Source organism: Rattus norvegicus, chromosome X (assembly GCF_036323735.1).
Source record: "Rattus norvegicus strain BN/NHsdMcwi chromosome X, GRCr8, whole genome shotgun sequence".
Taxonomy (NCBI): domain Eukaryota; kingdom Metazoa; phylum Chordata; class Mammalia; order Rodentia; family Muridae; genus Rattus; species Rattus norvegicus.
Window position 1 is genome coordinate 116,733,641 of NC_086039.1, and position 7,880 is coordinate 116,741,520.

A 7,880-nucleotide genomic window follows, 5' to 3' on the forward strand; every position below is an offset into this window, starting at 1 on the left:
GGATTCACTTAGAACTGCACTTCTATTTTTTTTTGTTTACTGTTTACACATTTTGCACTTGGGAGGAGGGAAAGTAAGGTTGGGACCTGGGTCCTCCCTCTGAGGTTTCTCAGGTTGCAAAATAACTCATTTCTTTGTTCCTGTTTCTCTGCCCAAGCCCTGGCTTTGGGCCTAGAGGCAAGTTAGAAGATTAATAGCATGTGATGGCTCAGGCTGAAGAACTGGCTGCTGGTTAAGTCCCCGCTGTTATCTTGGTGCCTGGTAGGTGTGGGGACTGTCATATTGTAAACCCTGGGAACAACCCTGAAATATAACCACTCCATGCAGGCCCAACTGTCGAGGGTTTTCTTGGTGAATGAGTGGAGTGGTAATACATGGATTAGTCTTAGATTTAAGATTTTACCTGAGGAATTTGGACAAGTTACTTTCTAAGTTAACATAAATGGCAGCAGGTAAACTTTTCTAAATGATTTCAGGACAAGAGCACAAGGTCTCACAACACCTGTGGACAAAACGAAATGAACAATTACTAGAATTTGAAATTAGAGTATGCACAGTGCAGTGATTCTCAACCTTCCTGTGGACACCTTCCTGTCCCAGCTCCATAAATGCACTGTACAATGCTGCTGTACAATCCCAGGCTAAGTGTGACTGTCAGTCTTCAGAGGCCACCCAGGATCATGGGGGGGAAAGATTGAGGGCAAATTACAAAAAAAATTGGGAGTGGTAAAAAAGGAAGGAAGTCTACTAATTCTATTTAAACGGAATCAGGGCTCTATAAAAACAGTATCAGACAGGAATAACACCCGCATAAGTCACTGTGTCATCCAGTTTCTATTCACAAAGAAAAAGCTCCGTCCATCTTTTAATTCTTTTTTTGAAAAATTCCTGACATTACAGAACTAAACTGAAATGTATTGATAATCCACTTTTACATTTCCATGACAGACAAAAATTCATGAGCCAAAAAACAAAACAAAACAAAACAAAAAGGGGGAGAAGCTTATAAGACTAAATATGGATATCTCAGTGTAACTGCTGAACAGAGAAAAGAATTAAAATACCTTAATTAAAAAATTATGAGTGGATGATAAAGTGTGTAGAAACTGAAAATTTACAAACTATTTGAAACCTGGAAATCACTGACTGTTCAGAAACTACACAGATGGATCATGGGTGGTGGTGAACAGCAGAAAGGGATTATGGATGAATCTGCTGTGTTTTAGCTGCTCCCCTTGCCACCTGTCTCTGAGGAAAGCCTGGCATTGATCAGATACTGAGCCAGGCTAATGCTGGCAGCAGGTCCAGTGATGGTAACCTGCCGATCAGTAGATCCTTCCACTGGGTTTGCAGTTTTGATCTGCGCCCCAGACATCTGACGGATCTCATTGATTTTGGCACCCTGACGCCCAATTATGCAGCCAATCAAATCATTTGGAAGGGTGAGTTCATGAGAAGTAGTTTGAGCAGATTCATCCAAACCCAAATAGCCTTTCACCTCTGGAGAGCTGGATTCAATGCCACTGAATCCGGTGTTGCCATGGGTCATGGGAAAATGAGACTGTTGCATTGCCTACTGGTGCAGCTTGGTCAAATCTGGCTGTGGCATGGCATAGTGTCCTTGAATGGTACAGGCCTCTAGAGGTGGTCCCTCCAGGTCACGGTAGAGGCACATGGACGTGGTGGTGTGGGGAAAGCTCGCACAGGTACTGCCTGTGCTGTACCTGTCCTGATCACCTGCAAAGATGACTGGAGAACTGGAGGGCTTGGGCTAGTAAGCATGCCCTTCAGGGTAGACTGGGAGTCTCCAACATGACCACGCAGATCTGTTTGACACACTCAATGATAGATGGCAGAATGCCAGCAATAGTGATTGCCCGCTCAGTTGAGTTGGGGAGCATATTCCCTGCCGCTTGGACCTGAGCCCCTGTACTCTCTCTTATTTCCTTGATCTTGTACCTTTTCCAATAAGAGAGCCACACTGACTAGCAGGAACCACCAGGTAACCGGGGGTCTACTGGCAGCTGTGCTATTGGTCATAGAGCTGCTTATGTCCTCTTCCGGTTTGTCAATGATCATAGCAAAGGCTTTGAAGATGGCATTAGTTGGTCCAGCCAAAGTGATAATTCTCTCAGGACAATTCCCTTCTGAGATGTTGATACGTGCACCCACTCTTCTCTTGCAACTTCTTAACAGATTCTCTGCTCTTTCGGATGATACTGCCAACTTCCTTTCCGTGCATAAGTAGCCTGATGGTGAGAGTGACATTTAATCCACCTTCAATCACACCGGTGTCCATGTCTAGTAGTTACAGGGAGCTGTGCCTTGAATGGTCAAGTCTTTGGTCACTGGATGCACAAGTTGACTGAGGGGAAAAGGGGAGAGGGCAGGAGGGGGAAGGGTGGGAGGCCTGGGACAGAACAATAAGGGCAGGCAGGAAGGTTAGGGCCACAACCCCCCCAGCCCACCCCGCTAATGGGCGGAGGAGTGGGTGCGGATAGCTGGCAGGCTGGCTGGCGGGCGGAGGGCCTGCGGGCAGGAGAGGGCACAGGCTGCAGCTGCTCTGGCTGCTGCCTCTGCTGGTCTGGGTGCAGCAGGGTTTCCATGCTGCCTTTCTATCCTTTTTCTGAGCAGAGCTTCCTTCTGCTCCACCGCTGTAGCAGCTGCTACGTATACTTGAGGACTGGAGATGTCCTGGAATTGCACTCACAGCACCACGTTTTCCAAATAATAGAAGACAAAATGCCAAGATCCTTACTGGGAAGAATTTGTGTGCAGAAAATTATGGCTCCTTTGAGCTCTCAGGGGAATGGATATATGGGAGTGCTTTTTACTACTGGTGTTTACAAGCAATCCTCCCCAAGCAGAGAGTCTGTAAGAGCCCCCGATATAAATTGTCATCATTTCTGTGTCTTTGCCCAATGTCTAATTGGCAGGTCTAGCTTAGCTTTCTCAGCCTTTTAAATCTCCATTTATGTTGCATGCTTCAATGAACTCATTTCTGCTTCATAAGGAATTTATGATTAAAAAACATGGAAATAAATTAAACAACATTCCCCCAATTTTACCATGATCACCTTATATACATTTCATTTAGAGTGGGCACCTGGAAGCTGTGGAATGTCATTTTGAATTCCATACTTTCACAACTGAATATTTTTCATCTCCCAAAGAAAGTGAAAAACACCAGACCATCATAATTAGAACTAGAAAAACCATCCACTTTATGGCCTCTTTCACCATGCCTATGGATCACTTACATGTAGTCCTTGCTCACCCACTTGTGTCAGGAACCCCCTCCTAACCACTCCTCCTCACTGGGGCATCTGTTTCATCACAACCTTACACTATGGACTACATGGCTCACAGAAGGGCTTGGATCCACTTCCCTTTTTCACATTGTCTGTCCGCACCTATCCTCATAGTTTTCCAGTCCATCCACGTGGGAGGCAATTTCATAATTTTAACATGGGGATAACACAATTTGAAAACTGCAGGAAAATGGACATTGTTTCATTCTCTTCAGGGAAAGAAGATGAACTTTCCAAATACAAATGCTTTTACATATGACCATTGCCTATGCTGGCACTTGGGAGGAAAGAGAAGTAAATGGGTTGGAGGAAATGCAAAGGAATTCTTTTCTAAAAATGTTTTGTAAGTAAATTTTGTTCCTTGCCTTAGGATCTTAACCTATATCTATAACTGTCTATCTACATAAACACACACACACACTAACATGCAGGCACCCACACCCACACCCACACCCACACTCACACCCACACACCTCATGGCTCCTAAAATAAAATTCATTTTTTGGAAGTTGTGAAAAATCATTTTCTGCCTGGCTTTTTTCCCTTTGTTTTTCCTGAACTAGAATCCAATTTGAAAAGGAGCTTCTTAAGGAATATAAAACTGCACAGACATCCAGAAGTCCCTGGTCAGTACTGAGGTTCTCTGGCAGAATTATCTCAGGGCGCTTGGTCACTGAGCTCCCCTTGCACCAATGTCAGCTGAAGACACAGGGATAAAGCAGAAAGTAAGGATCCAGGCTCGCACTTTCCACAGCTGCTGATCCTGCGAATTTAACTTCAAAAGGTAACTAACTTATTCATTTAAAACTCTGTCACTTTAGGTCTGAAGTATTCCTAACGGTTCTATGAGTCTTCGCAGTGAGGACAATCGCCTCTCAATAGGTTAACCAGCCACAACCCACAAAATAACGCCCCAAATTTCCAGGACCAGAGAATGCTGACTCCTGCTCAGACACTCTCCAATTTGGCCCCTCCCCAAACCTTCCTGTTCCTCATCCCAAGAAGCTTTTTCCCTGTGGCCACCAAGAATCTTCTAGTGGCCCCAAGTAGAAATCCAGTCTCTAGGAAGCTGAAGCCATGCTGTCTGTCACAAACCTGAAACCTTGGTACCTGCAAATGAAGACACTGGCAGAGATATGAAGTGCCTTTCAGGAGGAAGTTCGCCAAAAGCGCCCGAATTGGAAACTTGCTTGCTGTAGCACCTATACCGTCTTTTCATTTGGGTAAGAATTTCATTGACTGCAAAGAAAGATACTTGGCAGAGCGCACGAAATGCCCTTTAGAAGGGAAGTTCGCCAAGGGCACCCAGAATCTGAATTTTCATTGCCGCGGCTCCCTTACTGCCTGGTCGGAAGTCTATCGCGGCAAAGAGCTGAATGCTGGGAAAGTGCTACCGCAACTAGCTGCAATCTGAGGAACTTGAAGATGCCCTGCAATTAACACCATTACATCACGCTGCCCACCCCCCCCAAAAAAAAGAAGCAAGGAGGGAAATGGCTTGAGACCCTTACCTGGAGGAGAAAGCACAAAGGAGGAAGCGAATCCATTTGCTGTGGTCTTCCGGATCCCAATCAGCGAACACCTAAGGAAACTGGAATCCTTTCTGCCTGCTTATAAAGGCACAGAGTTTAACCTTTGCGTATCGGTGTGGACAATTTCACTGCAGGTTGCACAAATCTACCAGTTTGGCTCTCAGAAGTCTTGGGCAGCAATGGGGTTTTTTCGTTGAGCTCCTTCAAGCCCTTTGAGAAGTGCTTGCAGTGGTCAGGGAGCCTCTCTGGGGATCCTTCCTCCCTAAGGGAGAACAGAGCAAGTAGAGTGTTCAGAATCAAGACTAGGATTTCGGTGCTGAATTTTTCCTTAACCTCTTCATAGGTAACAATTCCGCAAGACGTCCTTTTGGCTACGAATTATTTGTAAAAGTTCCGAAGCCTGAGCAGTGCACAGTTTGCTGCTCAGCAGAATCAGCAGGCACTGAGTGCGCACAAATGTGCGCATGGCTGAATCTCCAGGACCAGAGCTCCCGCGACTCTGCAAGACTCCCCTCCTCTTAAATCAGGTTCTCTGTTCTTTTTGCAACTCTTGGAGTAACTGCAAGTGGAACGCCACTTTCCAGGAAGCTATTCCCATGTTATCCAAACTCACGACTGTGGCTCACCTAGAAGTCTCTTTTCGCGGGAGGTTCGCCAAGAGCATAGTGAATCTCGTGTTTCCTTGAAGCAGGGTTTCCATGCTGCCTTTCTATCCTTTTTCTGAGCAGAGCTTCCTCCTGGTCCTCTTCTGTAGCAGCCAGATCGTATCCTGGAGGACTGGAGATGCCCTGCAATTGCACTCCCAGTCCCATGTTTTCCAATTACCAAGGAGACAATACGCGGAGAACCTTACCGGAAAGATTTTGAGTGCAGAAAATTATGGCTGCTTTGAGCTCTCACGTGAATAGGTTGTCTGGGAGTTGTTTTAACCTGGCGAGTACAACCCACTCTGCCCCTAGCGGTGAGCCTCCAAGACCGCAGTGTAAATTGTCTTCATTTCCTTCTCCAGCTCCTCTTCCCATTTACTGAGGTCTGGGAAGCATTGCAAGCTGAAACCTGTAGACTTGGAGGTTATTAAAGTCTCTTTAGTGATGTGTTCCCTGCCCAGGAGGGTATGTGTAGCAGTAAGGCATAGAATTTCAGCTTGAGATAAGCAGGTGCTCCACCACTAGTCCTTTGCAGGTTGCCCAAGAGAACCATTTTGGGTTTGTATAGACAATTTTCTTTCTGCTAAAAAAAGGAATTTATGAGCAAAGCAAAAGTGACAAACGGAATCTGTAAGTTCAGCTATAGGGAAGGGAAGTAAAGGGAGCCCTGGTCATCATCCTTTTCCAAATTGCAAATCACGTAGATTATGATTGTCATGCCTGGTGTTATTAACTAAGGCCTTGTTCTAGCTGGTTTTGTGTCTTCTTGACACAAGCCAGAATCAGCAGAGAATGAGCCACAGTTGAGGAAATGCTTCAGTGAGATGCAGCGGTTAGGCATTTTCTCCATTAGCGAATGGTGTGAGAGAACCCAACCCTTTCTAGGTGATGCCAGCCCTGGGCAGGTGATGCTGGGTTCTGTAAGAAAAGCCACCATTGACTTTTTGCTCTGCAGTGCCTGGAAGGACCTAGTACACTGTAGGTGAGAAAAGAATAGGGCACTGGGCTGTGAGGTCTTGCCAGCTGCCTTCACCTATGTAAAACTCACTCACCACTATGGGCAAGTGATGAACTGGTTTTCTCATTACTATATAGCAGGAAATTAAGAAACAACCGAGGGACGTACAACAATTTTCCTGCTCAGACAGGGGTTCCATGAAGAGTTGTAAGTAATGTATATCTTTCTGATGTCTGACCTTAAAACTGTCCAACCTCCTTAATTGCAAAGTGTGCTTTATTGGTTCTCAGGTCACTGCTCTCTTCTAACAGTGAGAATACAATCATCTAATCTAAGTCTGAATTGGGTAAAAGTCATTGATCTTTCACAGTGGCTTTGCACACCACAACTTCGGTACTTTGTCCAGTTATGAGATTTTGCGTTAATTAACTGAAAAGAAACTTCATTGACCCAGGCTGAGAACACGTGTAAACATAAATGAATGCCATATCCTCGTATGACCACAGGGATTGACCTATCTGGGAAGGTAAAGGAATGAAAAAAAAGAGAAAAAGACAGACACATGGACACAGAAAATCTCGGATCACATAGTCTTGACTCTGATGGAGAAGTCATAGCACTTCAGAAGTGCAGTGTATTTATTCTATACAGTTAACAGGGGGGTGTGGTTATTTCATACAGCTGAACAAGGAAGCAGGGTTAATTAATCTTGGTAGGAGCAGGCTGCCTTTGGGAACACTCTTCAGGCTAGAAATATGAAGAGGTGAGAAAGCTACAGTGAAATCCTCTGTGTGCTCTGTCAATATTTGCATTCAGATCCATGGAAGGCTTTGCCATCCCCCAGAACCTCATCTGAGGAAAGCTTTGCCACTCCCATGGCGCTGAGGCCTTGGTCCTTGACATGACCGTACCCATCCCAACAATACTCTACTTGCTTCCTACCGTAACATATTTATTATTTTAAAATGACAGAAACCCACCCATTCCATTATTCTTTATGTGCAAATGAGTTTTAAAGATTTCTTTTTATTTATATATTTGTGAGTAGACTCTATTTATGAGCAGGTGTCCACACAATTCATAAAGCTACAGAAGATCGTCATCTGCAGATGGAGCTACAGGAGGTTATGAGTTTCCCAACTTGGATGCTAGAAACTGAACTGATTGATGTTCTCTTAAGAGTACAGGTGCTCCACCTAAAAGCTCTAGAACAAAAAGAAGCAAATACACCCAGGAGGAGTAGAAGGCAGGAAATAATCAAACTCAGAGCTGAAATCAACCAAGTAGAAACAAAAAGGACCATAGAAAGAATCAACAGAACCAAAAGTTCTTTGAGAAAATCAACAAGATAGATAAACCCTTAGCCAGACTAACGAGAGGACACAGAGAGTGCGTCCAAATTAACAAAATCAGAAATGAAAAGGGAGACATA

General features: G+C 44.8%; 1 long non-coding RNA gene and 1 pseudogene across 16 annotated transcripts in view; both read right to left on the bottom strand.

Moving 5' to 3' along the window:
• Positions 1–5,784, bottom strand: part of LOC100911253 (uncharacterized) — a 115,943-nt gene extending 110,159 nt beyond the window's left edge. For 6 of the 16 annotated variants that reach the window (XR_010061559.1, XR_010061561.1, XR_010061557.1 and 3 more), the window contains exon 1: positions 4,823–5,769. This is a non-coding gene — a long non-coding RNA (uncharacterized LOC100911253). Of the gene's footprint in view, positions 1–403; positions 503–4,822 lie in introns of all 16 variants that reach the window. The other 10 variants (XR_010061568.1, XR_010061567.1, XR_010061563.1 and 7 more) reach the window with 6 other exon arrangements.
• Positions 855–4,382, bottom strand: Pcbp2-ps4 (poly(rC) binding protein 2, pseudogene 4; annotated as a pseudogene).
• Positions 5,785–7,880: the final 2,096 nt, after the last annotated feature.